We start from the raw sequence: 14,625 nt of genomic DNA, 5'->3' as shown, positions 1-14,625 counted from the left end.
TGTGAAGACGGCCCCCGTCTCGTGGACAGCGGCTTTGGGGGGGTGCCGGGGCGCCTGTGATCGAGGGGACCAAGGTACAGCGGCTCAGCAGCCGCCCGAGCCGTGACCCCATCGCAGGGACACGGCGTTCCTGTGCCGTCCGCTGCACCCAAGGCCATCGTGCCCCACGCCCTGCCGGGAGCACCAGATCCCTGAGCAGTCAGGAGTCCGGGGCTGTTTCCTGGGGGTCCTGACCGCAGTGACAGCTGTTCCCCGGTGAATTCGGCCCTCGCTGCCGACCCAGTGACCGCTCACAGCAGGGGTCAGGCGCTGGCGTCAGTGTTGCCGCAAACCGAGTCTCTGCCACCGTTTTACGGGTGAGAAGCAGAGGCCGGAGAGGTGAGTGTCCCGCGTCCATGAGGCCCAGCGAGGGCAGAATTGAAGCGGATGCTCGTTGTGGTGGACCCAAACCCGGACCAGCCTTTCTGGTGCCCGTCCTCGGGCACGTGTCCTTGCTGCAGGCCTGGGGTTTGACTTGAAACCAGGGAGCTCTGTCGAGCGCCTCGAGAACGTTCCAGGTCCTGGAGAGCCTGCTGACTCGTGGGTCGCACCTCCAGAGATGCCTGGGGCTGCATCTTGGGCAATACGGGAAGCTGGAGGCCGCGTGCGGAGCTCAGAGCGGACACTCGGCATCGGCTCGCCACGGCTCGAAGGCGGGCTCCGTTGCCCACGCGCCGCGAGACCACAGTTACTGTCTTCACCGGTGACACGGGGCAATCAGCACCCCACCACCGGGCTGGAAGGAAAATCACCTGGGCGCCCAGAGACGGTGGCTATGCCTTTAGGAAGGGGCTCTGTCCTAAAAGGTGAACTAATCCTGGGCTCAGAAGGTTATTTTAACTGATAGTAATCTAACGTTCGAAGAAGGGTTCACAGGCACCACACGGCTCCTGACGACACGGCTGCAGCTGTCTTGCCCCGAGCAGGCCCCGAGTGGCGGGGCCGGAAGGAACCCCCTGCGCCTCAGTCTGAACGTCGCTTCGGTGAACCCACAGGCTCTGATTTGGTTTTGGTTTTGGTGGGTGCCACCAAGCGGCACGCTCTGTGCTCCCGACCTCTCCGTCGGAGAGAGCTGGGGACCAAGCAGCTGGCGCCCCCTCCTCCTCGGACGGTGTCCCACACTCCCATGTCCCCCTTCCACAGCCAGCCCAGGCCGTCGTCCACGTCCGCACTAGGAGCCCCTCACTTCGTCAAAGGAGAACATCGGGTAGAAGCTCGAGGGACACGCCCCACTCTGCTGCAGTTTTCCTACTTGATGCCCGGTCTCCACCCCGCATCGGTGCGAGGAAGCACGGGAGCCACGGCCGCTCTCTTCTGCCTCTACCCAAACCCGCGGGGACCGCTCTTCTTACGTCTCCGATGGCATCCCCCCAAACAGTAGCCACGCGGTATCTTCCAGTATCGCAGATGACACGGCCCATGCCCGATGAGACTGTTTTACAGCACCGGTCAGGGAGGGATGTAGACAGGCCAGGCCAGGGAGGGAGACCCTGAGCACAGCAGAGCTTGGGGGGGAAGGAGGAGCAGACACTAGGTCATCTGCAGAGGGCTCGCAGCAGACCGCAGTGAGCGTCCAGGCTCCAGTGCCATCGATAGAGCAGATCCGTAAGAGCAGAACTAGTGGTAACCAAGGGTCCGGGAGGTGGTTCAGCAGACGGTGGGCCCCAGGGCCCCAGAATGATGTGGATGGGCCAGGGGCAAGCATGAGGACAGAAGTGGGAGCTGGCGAGGCCAGAGCAGGGCTGATGAGCTGGTGGATCGCAGAACACAGTGGGTGCTTTATTTTAGAGACAAGGTTTAAGTCCAGGCCTTAGAGGAGGCCCAAGTTCATAAGAGACTAACAGGTTCAAGCTCGTACATTCACTTATCAACCTTCATCACCTTCTCAGCCGCCCACATCCACCCATCATCCACCCACACATCCATCCCTCATCCACCCGTCCGTCCCTCATCCATCCATCCATCCATCCATCCCTCATCCACCCGTCCGTCCCTCATCCATCTATCCGTCCATCCATCCCTCATCCATCCGTCCGTCCATCCATCCATCCGCTCATCCATCCATCACATTCTTTTCACTCATTTGACACAGTACTGGGAATAGAAGAGAAACAGGAAAAATGAAATTTAATCTCTTGGAGCTCAAGCCCAACGGAAGGACAGTGCTGAGTCATCCGAGTCAAGGAAACGCCCCTCCTCGTGGTGCCATCTCTCCGCTCCCCACAAGCGATAAGGGAGTTGCAGGTAAGCTGGAGTCCAGGTGCTGTCCATCCCGCTGCCGTAATCACGGAAGGAAGGCTGGGAGGGTAGGAACCCAGCAGTCGCTGTAACCACTGTTAACTTCTCCCTAGTAGAATGGAGGATCGATTTGATGAGTGTCTTCACCCTTGTTGTCCATTAAAAAAAGAAGAAGCCGTAGCTGGAAGTACACGGGATTTGAGAAACCCAGTACTGGTTTTCTGCTGTGACTAAGAAGAAAATGACTACAAATGTAGCAGCTGAACACAGCAGACATTAGCTCACAGCTTCTGGGAGTCAGGGTGAAAGTTCCCGCCCCGTCAAATTCCCAGGCTAAGGACGGCATTTCCTATGTATCCCTCAGGTATACGCGGATATTTACAGGCATCGTCTCTGACGAACCCGCCACGCCAACGTGGCAGCAGGGATTCTCTGATGAGGCAGGAGGTGCAGAGGAATTCTACCCACCTCCTGACGCGCGGTCTTGAAAACCGAGCCGACCACACAGCCCTGCGGCGGCCGGCTGCAGGCTCCCCTGCCTGGGGTACCGCGGAGCGGACCGCGTGGCCGGGGCTGCCGGGATTCGCGAGTGGCCCGCCTTTTTCCAGCCGGGCGGGTTAAGGCCAGCACGGCCCTTATCGGCCCTGCTAACCGGCTCCCTCTTTCCTGGGTGTATCCATGACTACGTCGTCGTAAGAAAAGTTGTAAGAAGCTACAAAGAAGTTTAAGAAAAGAAGGTGAGAAAACATAACCCCAAGTGCCAACCGTGGGAGACACATTTTCATGACATTTGTTCTTTCTTCGAGGACACAAGTATTCAGAGGCCGCGGGCAAAGTCCCCGGACCCCGTCCTTCGTGTCCTCTCCACGTGCGTGAGCACACAGAACGGGGTTCGCTTTACCCACGGTCCCCTGCCGGGCTTTGAGCCTTCACAAGAGCCACAGCCTTGTTTAAATACCAGGAAAACCTATTTCCCAAGAAACGTCAAGGCACGTGCACTTTTTACCTGCTTTGGTGTGACCTTGACCCTCTCCGGCCAGAGCCTGTGCTGCCCAGGAAGGTGGAGACACTTCTCCATGGAGAGGCCAGAGAGAGAGAGGCCTCGTGCAGCTCTTGACGGACAAAACAGACTTCGGAAGTGCTCAGGGAGAAAACGGTCTTGCAAGCCAAGCTTTGTGGGGAAAGGGAGCGTTTGGGGATTCCCAAACTTGCGAGCAGGGGCGAGGTGTAATCCCAGCCCGCGGAGAGGGATAGAGACCGCACAGGGAGGCCCCTGCTGGTGGTGGGGGAGGGCTCGTCTGTCTGGGGGTGGACAGGGGAGGGGGGTGGACAGTGAAAGAGACGTTTGCAGGGAGGGACGAGGCCAAGGCGAGGATTTTTCTAAAAAAAAAGAGAGAGAGAGAGAGAGAGAGAAATGATTTATTGGTCAGAGAGAGCCCAAGCAGGAGGAGCAGGGGAGGGAGAAGGAGAAGCAGGCTTCCCACTGAGCAGGAGCCTGATGCTGGGCCCGATCCCGGGATCCTGGGATCATGACCTGAGCGAAGGCAGAGGCTTCACCGACGGAGCCCCGCAGGTGCCCCCAAGCTGAGGACTGTATCAGCCCTCCCCGAGCAGGGCAGAGCCCACACGAGTGAGGGAGCGGAACCAGAGCAGGCTGGTCCCTGCTTTCATTAGGGACTTGGCAGGAGACTTTCTACCAAAGGCCCTCCCTGCGCCTCCAGAGGGCAGCTGCGGCCCGCTGAAGTGGCGGAACGCAGAGGTCAAGCTTGTGCCTGGCCGGGTGCCCCTTCTGTGGAAGCCGTGGGGCAGGGGTATGGCTGAGGTTCCTGGGTGGACGGGGCTGAGGGACGGCCGGCCCAGCACAACCCCGTGGCAGCTGCACACAGACCGGAGGGGCCCCACCCCAGCGGGCCAAGATGGGGATGTCCTGGAGGGACCCCGAGCCTTGTTGGTGTGGCATCGGCGGCAGAGCAAGGTCGGAGAGAAACGGCTGGGTGAGCAGGGAGTCCCCGGGCCAGCAGCCCTCCAGCCCCACGGGGCCTGGAAGCAGAAGCCTTTCTCCCAGCCAGGTGCCCCGGGTGCACTGAGCCTGCTCCCAGCCAAGCCCGAAGGAGAGGGTCCAACGAGCCAACGGCAATTGGTAGGCTTACCGGTGAGCTTGAGTTCCCCACGACCACCGGCCAACCCTGAGATCAATCAGAAGATCAAGTCCGTTACACTGGTTTTCTGCATACGTGCACCACACCGTGCTATTCATTAATTTTTTTTAACAAGGCTGCATCTGGCTGAAAAAGGCTGTTACAGCTGAGGGGCAGACCAGACCGAGGAGGAGCCTCTCAAGCCTGCCGAGGATACCTGCGCGCAGAGGGACAGGTCGGAGTCGCTCAGCCTCGCAGAGGACGGTGCGTCCTCACGACACCTGGGGAGTGTCTCTGGTGGGGGCTGGTGTGCAGCTCCGGGATGGGCGGAGGGGGGGGACGGTCCTCGGCCGCGGATCTGGAGCCCCACTGAGGAACAGACCCCAGAGAGGGTGTCAGAGCCGGCAGGATGGGGACCAGTCCGGCCCGGGACTTTCCATCTCAACAATGTCCCCAATGACATGTGGCAGATTCAGTGCTGAGGGAGTCAAAATCAGAGACGGGACGTGACCTCGGGTCTCCTGATCCCCCAGCATCTCCTAAGCAGGTGGCCCGGGCTCCAGGTGGGATTAGGACCTCCCAAGCCTCATTGTCTGTCTCCCCTGCCGGCTTGCTTGCTGAGGCCTGGCCATCCAGCTTCACTGTCTGGTGGATGAAAGCCAGAAAGAAAACTAGGGTCAGACTCACAATTCCAGAGACTTCTCCAGCTCCTGGGGTCCCGTCCCTCGGGTGCAGCCTCGTTTAGGAAAGGAAGCCTCCCAGGATGCCTGTCTCAGTCGGCCTCACGCTGGCAGTCGGGTCTGGGCCACGGGGAGCCCGGCCTGGCTCCTCCGACCGGCAGCTCTCGCAGTTGAGCACGGCCGAGAACCACGAGCTCATACACGACCCTCGTGAGCACCATTAATTACCCAGTGGGCGGTTTCGGGCGATGTGGGGATCCGACATGTCCTCAATGGAAAGCAAGTGTTTGAACTTGCCCCCAAGACCTGGAGCCCGTGCAGCCCGTCGGGGGGAGGACAGTGGTGGATTTTTCCAGCCACACTGCCAAGGACGGCGTGGGGCATATCCCTCACGGGGTTGCCGTGCTGGCTCGAGCCTCGCTCCTGCCTGCAGAGGCACAGTGTCCTCCTGCTTGGGGCAGTTTGCCAGGAGAAGCTCTCGAGTCGGCTCAGCCCAGTCTGGACTTCCCCAACCTGGTCCTTGAATGGCTTCCGGCCGCGGCCCCCTCGGCTCCCGGGAGAACTCGCTGTGTCTTCTCTTCAAGAGGACAAACACGGAGCTGGGAAGGCGAGTGTTCCACACGTTCTTCCCCGGGGGCTTCCAGGAACTCTGGTGGGTTTGCGGAAAGGGTCTCTCCTGGGGCCACGCTGTCCCCGGGGAGTTAGAGTCTCCTGACCTTACCCGTCGAGACCCAGAAGTGCCCTCGTGCGGGGTCCAGAGCCCTCAAACTTGAGGACAGAACGCTTCCTGGATTCCTTTTCTGGGACGGCAGTACGTTTAAACGCTGCCGAAACATGGTTATTTGTTAACCCCGGGCCCGACAGGCTCATACGTGGGTGTCAGGCCCTAGAAATTGAATAAGAAGCACCAGGAACGGAGGACAGTGTGTCACCTGGAGACTCGCATCTGGAGAAAACAGCGCAGCTGGGGTTTGAGGGCCAAACCCAGAATGCGGCGGTTTCAGCCCTTCGAGGAGAAGCCCCGGAGAGCCGGCGTGTGGCCTCTGGCGGGAGAGGACGCGGTGGAAGGCGGCGGGCGGCCCGTGCACAAACGTCCCCCACGCCGCAGGGTGCTTCCCGGAAGCATCGCCTGAGCCCGGGCCGGAGATCGGGCTGCCCCGCGCCTGGAGGTCGGAGATCGGTGGACGTCGGCTCCGACTGACGGGCCGAGGGCCGCGCAGCTCCGCCCCTCCGTGTGCGCCCGCTGCGGACGGGGGACGTAGAGGTGAGATTCCGAAGTGCTGGTCGCTGGATGAAGGAGCTGGAGCGTCCCTAGCGCCGGTCGGGGGCCGGGGGGGCACTTCGACAGCAGGAGCGGACCGTCTCCAGCTCTGGAGGCTGGACGTCGGAGGTCAGGCTGCCCGAGGGGCTGGGTCGGAGGGGGCCGCGCGTTCCAGGCCTCTCTCCTTGCCGGCGGACGGCCGTCTTCTCCCTGTGTCTTCGCGCCTCTCCCTCTGCGGGTGTCCAAGTTCCCTCTTGTCAGGGACACCGCAGCGGTGCCGCGTGAGGGTCGCAGGACCTCCTCGGAACCCCGTTCCCTCCGTGAAGACCTTACCTCGGCGGTGACACCACTGGCAGGACTTGCTCCCCTTTACCATCGGAGGTGCCGCCTCCTCTGCTCTTCCCATCCGTCCCCGGCAGGCACCTGGGCGGCTTCCACGCCCGCGCTCCTGTGCATAATGCCACGATGCACACAGGGAGGGACCGCCGTGGGCATCCGTGAACTGACCTACGTCCCACGGAGAAGGACCAATGCCGTTCGGCCTTCCTCGTGTGTCGCGTCTAAGAAAGCCGAACTCGTGGGAAGAGAGGGTAAAAGGAAGGGTGCAGGGGTCGGAGTGCGGGACCCAGGGGGACGGTCCAGGGGCGCAGAGTCCCACTTGGGAGGTGACCCCGCTGTGGGGCGACGCACAGCGCTGTGGTTCCAGTGCCCAGCTCGGCACTACCAGCTCCCGGGCCGAGTCGGTAGCGGACCGCGGTGCTCTCCGCGCCGAAGAGGAACGGAGAAATGGTCACGGTGGAGACGGAGGCGTCCGCGCTGTGGCGGGAATCCCACCTCAACACACAACGCGTCAAATTCGCACGTCATAGATCTCAAATTTACGCAATATGGTATGTCAGTCTTATCTTAACAAAAATGAAAACAAAACAAAACAAAAACCTCTGTCCAAAGACAGTCACGTTCTGAGGCCGGGACTCCAGCCCACGAATCCGGGGTGGGGGGGACACACCTCAGCCCACGACAGAATTCTCCCTGGATGGGGCCAGTCCTCGGGACCCCTGCCCTGCCACCCCCGACGGACAGAATCTGCTAGAGGAGCGAAGGAGCCTGGAATTCCAACCTCTCTGGGGGTCCGGCTCGTACATGGGAAGGATCCAGGTGTAACGATATCACATGCTAAGCCGTCTCCTTTGTGTTTATTTTCACACATTTCTGCTTAGTCACATTTTTCCTCTCTCTGAAAAAAGACCATCAGCCGCTTCCTTTCAGGTCAGACAGTGTCCCCCACCACAGCGTCTCTTTCAGTACTTCCTCCTCCTCAGAGGTGACCAAGATCCCTCCAGCCGTGGGATTCCTCCTTTTAAGCCCGCTCTCTCCTCCCGCTGTCCTTCCATGGTGGGGACGTGGAGGCCCATGTCCTCCCTGGAGGCCTTTCCCCAGGTCACCTCACGACCACCTCTCACGGACCCCACCTCCGACCTCCACCTTGGAGGTTAGGCTTCAGCCTGTGAATGTCGCAGGGACGCAGATATTCGGTCTAGGGCAGGTGAACAGAGTAGGTGCGACTCCTACGAAAGACCCATTTTCACGTGTAGGGGCGGAACGTCGTCCTGTCACCCCAAGACTCGCCCTTCGTGACTCCGGAAGCTGCTAATACCCACGTCCCCGAGTCCAAGGAGACTATTTGTGGTAAACAAGGCATCGGCGCTCAGGAAATATTTGTGGCTGTTCTCATTTTCTCAGGACTCACTGGGCACACGTGTTTTTGCCACACGAGGGGCGAGACCAGATGGATCTCTCCGCTTCTCGCCTTCCTCCTCTGGCACCTGCCGATGTCATTGCTGGGCACGGGCGGGAGATGCCCACCAGACAGCCCATGTTCCTGAGGGCCCTGAAGGTCTCTCTCTCACACACACACATGGTTTTCAAACAACACCGGGGCGCCTGTGTCTGCAAACAGTACTTCTGGGTCATTTTCTGTAGCGTGTTACCGAATCATGATGAATCGTACTTATTAAACGATCATTTTCTCTCATCTGGCTAGGCGAGGGGTACAGCTCTGAATGCTGATGCAGTCCCCCCAGCCTCGGACCCTGTGTCTGTGGAGTCGCTCCCCTTCCTTCTACCGTGTTGTTTCACAAAGGGGCTCCCAGCTGTCAGGCAGGATAACGAATCTAGCACCAAGCGCTGGTTCTACCCCACAAGCTTTGATCTCCGCAGGCAAATCCTCCGGGATGTCCTTCAGTCATTTCTGTCTTTCCCTCTCGCTTCTGCTCTTCGAAGCCGTCATCATGTCGGGTCTCAAACTACTGCAACGGTCTTACCCTCCTGGCGCTCTTCTGCAGGCAGGAGCGGTGGGCCGCGTCGGCAGCGCGGACAGTGTCTACACTGCCCTCACACCTGGATTCCTTCTCGTGGCCCGCGAGTCTGTCCTCAAGAGGGTCCCAACCCCCACCCCAGTCTCACACTGGGCCGCAGCCGCCACTCCTTGGGGCCAGGACGGAAGCCCCCAGCCACCTGCCATGCCGGGCTCTCCGTGGCCCCCGGACCCCCTGCGGCGCTCACCGTTTTGCCGGAATCCACCCCACCCCTCTCTACCCCTTCACACTCGCTCTGCATGGCCGCCTTACTCCCGTCCATCTGGTCTCGGATGGGCGCTCACTTCCCCACAGATGGCCCCCGACACCCCTAGCCACCCCATAATTACTCTCCCTCCTCCCCCTCAGCAAATGACCCAGAAAGGGTCTATGTACTGACTTGCTAACCGTCTTTCTTACCACCTTCAGACTGTGAACTCCCAACAGTATTCCTGCCCAAGAGACGTTTTCAGAACGAATAAGGGGTCTTTGTTTTGATCCTTATGGCAAGTGTAAAGCAACATTACACAGGCACACGCGAATCCTAACTCGTGCCTCTGTGGGTTAAACAAAGCACCTTCCCTGTGCAGTCTCTCTCCTCTTCCTTCATCCCTCCCTCCCTTCAAAGAGAAGGGTTTTAAGGATATCGAAGGCAACCTGCTACATCCACACCTGCGGTAGCTCCAGGACCTTCCTTTCCCTCAGGAGTGTTGTGTGCGATGACGGAGGGAACGTTCCTGCCTCCCCCCAGTGTTACAGGGCTCGGCTCCTGGGGAAGTTCACTTTCAGGCTCACTGCTAAGTCTCTGTAATAATAATAATAATAATAATAATAATAATAGTAACAATAATAATAGAACATTTATCCCACATCCCAGCGCTGCTTCGACCACTTTGAAAAATGCCAGTCATTGAACATGGCTTCCGGTTAGAGTCAAGTAACCATGGCTGGTAAGCTTGCACCGACTTTCATCACCGTGTCCGCTTTGGGGGAGGCTTGGTGGGTCAACGTGAGCCACACAAAGACTTTCCACGGCTCCTCGGTCTGGCCTCTCAGTCTTTCCACTCGGCACTGATCCGTGGGCCGGGAGGCTTTCAACCGGACAGAAAATGGCCGCCTCACACAAGCTCCCGTAGGAAACACTGGAGGCAAGCTGCTATTCTGTTCGTTGGTGGACTCCGTATAGGAAAATAATGGATGTTATCATTGTCACGGATTATAGCAAACCAAGGAACCAGCTTCTCTCAGGCCAATGGTTCCTTCAGTCTTTCCACAACCATTCCCTGGGCACCACATGTGTGTGCCATGGCGGTGCGGCTCACCTGTGACAGCCCAGTGTGCACACGTGAATGAAGAGCCATGCTTCTAAGCTGCTTAGTTAATCGTAAGAAGTTTCTCTCATCCTAATGTGACAGACTAACGGAAGCCCACCGACCGCTGTCTGCTTTTCCTTTGGCTGTAGACTCCCAACTTCCAGTCAGAAGCATGAGCGTCTTGAGTAAAGACTGCCCTTCCCAGCCCCTCCGTGTGCTCAGGGTGCAGTGTTGACAGGCCCCGGCGATTAGACCGGGCTGGTGAGTGGGACCCCAGGAAGTGTCTTTAAAGAAGATGTGGTACATACATACATACATACATACATACATGCTATGGAATATTACTCAGCCATCAAAAAGAATGAAATCCTGCCCTTTGTAACGGCAGGGATGGAACTAGAGGGTGCTATGCTAACTAAAATAAGTCAGTCAGAGGAAGACAAATGCTGTATGACTTCACTCATATGCAGAATTTAGGAAACAAAACAAGTGAACATAGAGGAAGGAAAGGAAAAATAAAATAAGAGGAAATCTGAGAGAGGCAAGAGACTCTTAACTCTAGGGAACAAACTGACGGTTGCTAGAGGGCAGGTCTGAAGTCAGTATTTTGGTTTGAAGTGAAAATGCTGGCAGGTCACATTTCCTCCAGAAGCTCCAGGGAAGAATCCATCCTTAGGACTTCCAGCTTCGTAAGCTTTGCTGGCTGCTGGACGCCTTTCTGGGGACCGCCTCCCTAGGATCTCCGCATCCGCCCCCATCACCCCCTCCTCTTCCGTGCATGGAATCTCCCTCTGCCATCATTTCACAAGGACCCGGTGAGTGCATTGTCCAGGAGAAGCTCGGATCCTTAACTGATTCGTAACTACTGAGGCTCTATCTCCATATAAGGTAACATTTGCAGGTTCCAGGGATTATGGCACAAGTATCTTTGGGGCGGGCAGTTCAGGTTCCAGGGATTATGGCACAAGTATCTTTGGGGCGGGCAGTTTTTAGCATATCACACAACCAGCATTACTTTTAAAAGGATTAAAATTACAAAAAGTATGTTATATGACCAAAATAGAATTGAATTAGCCATCGGCAACAAAAATAAATGCAGAGAAGTGCTTAATATTTAAAGTTACACTGTATCTTCTAAATGATTGATGGACCAAAGAAGAGATCACAGACAAGATTAAGGATGTCTTGAACAGGGGTTCCTGGGTCGCTCGGGCAGTTAAGCATCTGCTTCCAGCTCCGGTCATGATCCCGGCTCTGGGACTTGAGCCGGGCTTTGGGTTCCCTGCTCAGCGCGGAGCCTGCTTCTCCCTTTCCCTCTGCTGCTCTCCGTGCTATGTTCTCTCTCTCGCAAATAAATAAATACCGTCTTAATGAAGTATCTTGAACTGAAGGAAAAAGAGAGCACAACATGTGGAAATTTATAGGATACAGTGAAGCAGTGTTTACAGAAGAACTTATAGGTTAAGCTCTTACATCTGAAAAGAAGAAAGTTTCTAAAAATAGTAATTTAAGCTTCTTCATCAAGAAGCCAGAAAAAGAAGAGTAAATCAAGTGTTAGTAATCAGAAAAAAGGAAATAATATAGATCAGCTCAAATATCAATGAAGATAATAACAAGTCAATACAGAAAATCAATAAATTTATTCTTAAAAGATCAGCAAATGATAAACCATCAGGTAGACCGAATAAGAAGAAAAGAGAGAAAATTCCAATCCCAAAGTCAAGACTAGTAAAGGAAACATCACTACAGACTCACAAGAAATTTAAAAAGATTATGGAACTATCCTATAAGCACTTGAATGCAAACAAGCCCAACGACCAGAAAGAAATGGACAGATTCCTAAAAAGACATAGTCAAGCTGGCTCAAGAAGAAAGAGACAATTTAAGTTGACCTATATCAAGTGAGGAAATTCAACTAGGAAAGTATGTATAAGCTTGTAAGAACACAAGGTTGGTTTAGCCTCTGAAAATCAATTAGTATAAACCAGCACGTTCAGAGATAAAGGGGAAATACCATATGATCATTTCAGTAGACACAAAATATTTAACAAAATCAATAATTCATTCATGATAAAAATTCTCAACTAGCTAGGAATTAAAGGGGATTCCCAGTACCTCCTACACAGTGTCTATAAAAATCCTACAGTTAACACAAGGCTGTTATGAAAGATCAAATTGTGAATGAGTTCAACACCCAACCACTGTAACAAGGTGAGAAAAATACTTACAGTGTACGTATTGGGTAGAAAGAAGTAAAACCATCTTTATTGGCAGAAAACATTACAGTCTGTATAGAAAGTCCTGAAAAATGTTGCTGGGTCTAGAACTAATGAGAAAGTTTCCTCCGGTTTCAGGATATAAGACCAGTATACAAAGACAGTTAGTTTCATCGCTGTGTATGGGCCATGGGCAACCCAAAAACGAAACTAGGGAATCAAGTTTAGCCACAAGAGCATAGGCAAGAGTGAAATATTCGGGAATAAATTTAACAGAGTAAGTGCAAGACAAGAAACTCCAGAAATTTGCTGAGAGAAACTGAAGTCCCAAGTACGTGGAGAGACAATGGTTTCATGGATGGAAAGACTCATGTTAAGAACTTAGTTCTTCTCAAATTGAGCTCTTGATTCAATGCCATCTCTACCAAAATACAAGCAGGCTTGTTTTTTTACAGAGAAATTCTTATTCTGATCCTGGAATTTATATAAAAATGCAAAGAATCTTGAATAGCAAAACGATATTTAAAAAGAACAAAGTTGGAGGACTTATATTACTTGATTTCAAAACTTACTTGAAGCTCCAGTGATCAAGATAGTGTGGCTTTGGCCTAAGAGTAGGCGTATCATAGACCAGCGGACGGGGACGGTGTTCAGAAGCAGATCCACAGAGCATGTGGTCTACTGACTTTCAGCACAAGTTATATGGGAATTTCGTGCAGGGAAGGATGGTCTTCTTTTTTTTCTTAATGATTTCATTTATTTAATTGAGAGAGAGAGACAGAGAGAGAGCACAAGCAGGGGGAGGGGCAGAGGAAGCAGGCTCTCCGCTGAGCAGAGCCTGACGTGGGGCTCGATCCCAGGACCCTGAGATCATGACCTGAGTCAAAGGCAGAGGCTTTAACCCACGGAGCCACCCAGGCGCCCCAGAAACACTCTTTATGTATTTTGTGTGCAAGTCCTTTGTCACAGTGTCGTGTTCTGAGTATTTTCTCCCAGACCGTGGCTGGCTCTCATTTACTTCACATTGGCTTTTGAAAAACAATGTTTTTTAATTTTAGAGTCCAATTCTTCTGTTTTTTAGTTTTGTGGGTCATTCCTTTGTTATCCTTTTTAAAAAAAAAAAAAAGATTTTATTTATTTATTTGTCAGAAAGAGAGCGAGCAGGAGAGCGAGCACAAGCAGAGGGAGAGGCAGGCTCCCGCCTGAGCCGACAGCCTGATGCGGGGCTCGAGCCTGCACCCTAGAGCCATGACCTGAGCCGAAGGCAGACTGAGCCACCCCAGTTTCTCACTATCCTATTTTTAAAGATCATTTCAATCCCAAGATCATAAAGATTTTCTGCTAGTTTTATAATTTTAACTATTAAATTTAGGTCTGTGATCCATTTTGAGTTAATTTTTTTGTATGACGTAAGTGTTGCGGTTCATTTATTTGTTGTGAATATCCAATTGTCTTAATGGCATTTTCTGGAAATGTTATTATTTTCCAATTAAATTGCCTTCATAATGTTGAAGAAATAACTGCACGCACACACAGACCCCTGGGGTCTATTTCTGGACTCTCCGTTCTCTTCTGCACATTTCTGTATCTGTCCTTTATGCTGCCCCCCGGCCCTGTCTTGATTACTACAGTAAGTCTTAAAATCAGGTAGTGGAAGTCATCCAATTCCTCCTTTTTCTACATTGTTTTGGCTTTCTAGACCTTTCCATTGCTCTGCAAACTTCAGGATCAGTGTAGCCATTCCTACAAAAGAGCTTTGTGGGATTTTGATAAGGGTTCCATGCAATCTGTACATCAATTTCAGAAAACCTGAGACCCTAATAATATTGACTCTTCCAACCATCTATTTAGGTTTTTAAAAAACCTTTCTCAGCAATTTTTTGTAGCTTTTGGTGTACAGATCTTGCTCATTTTTGTTAAATCCATTTTTGTTTCTTATTTTGATGGCATTGTAAATATGATCATTATTCGGTATAACTTCCAATCATTCATTGGAAATAAAATGGAAAACCTTTGGATTTCTTTGTTTCAGATCATTGTAGACACATATGCAATTGTAAGAAATAAAACAGAGGCGCTTTCTGCCCTTGACCCGGCTTTCTCCAGCGGTGACGGCACCCTGCGAAACTAGAGCACGATACCGACCCCAGGGTGTCGACCCCGACGGGACCCGCCAATCCCGCCGAGATGCCCTGTTGTGCTTTGATTCACCGGTTTGTGGGCGAGCGCCCGTGCGAGGGAGCTCCTGGGTGTGCTTAGACCGACGCCGTTCCATCCCACGCGGACGTTTCTGTAACACTCACCGCGCTCAAGGTGCACAACCGTCCTATCCCCACAAGGATTCCTTCGGGGTCTGGACCACGACTACCCCCCGTGTGCCCCC

At 54.0% G+C, this 14,625-nt stretch overlaps 1 long non-coding RNA gene across 1 annotated transcript; it reads right to left on the bottom strand.

Moving 5' to 3' along the window:
* Positions 1–3,569: 3,569 nt before the first annotated feature.
* LOC122916994 lies at positions 3,570–5,113 on the bottom strand. Its single transcript, XR_006386345.1, has 3 exons — positions 5,103–5,113; positions 4,428–4,463; positions 3,570–3,657 (listed from the first exon to the last, which is right to left on the bottom strand). It is a non-coding gene; the product is annotated as an uncharacterized LOC122916994 (long non-coding RNA).
* Between the last annotated feature and the right edge of the window lie 9,512 nt (positions 5,114–14,625).

This window comes from Neovison vison, chromosome 9, assembly GCF_020171115.1.
Source record: "Neovison vison isolate M4711 chromosome 9, ASM_NN_V1, whole genome shotgun sequence".
Lineage (NCBI taxonomy): Eukaryota > Metazoa > Chordata > Mammalia > Carnivora > Mustelidae > Neogale > Neogale vison.
This window is presented reverse-complemented; position numbering and strand designations above follow the sequence as displayed.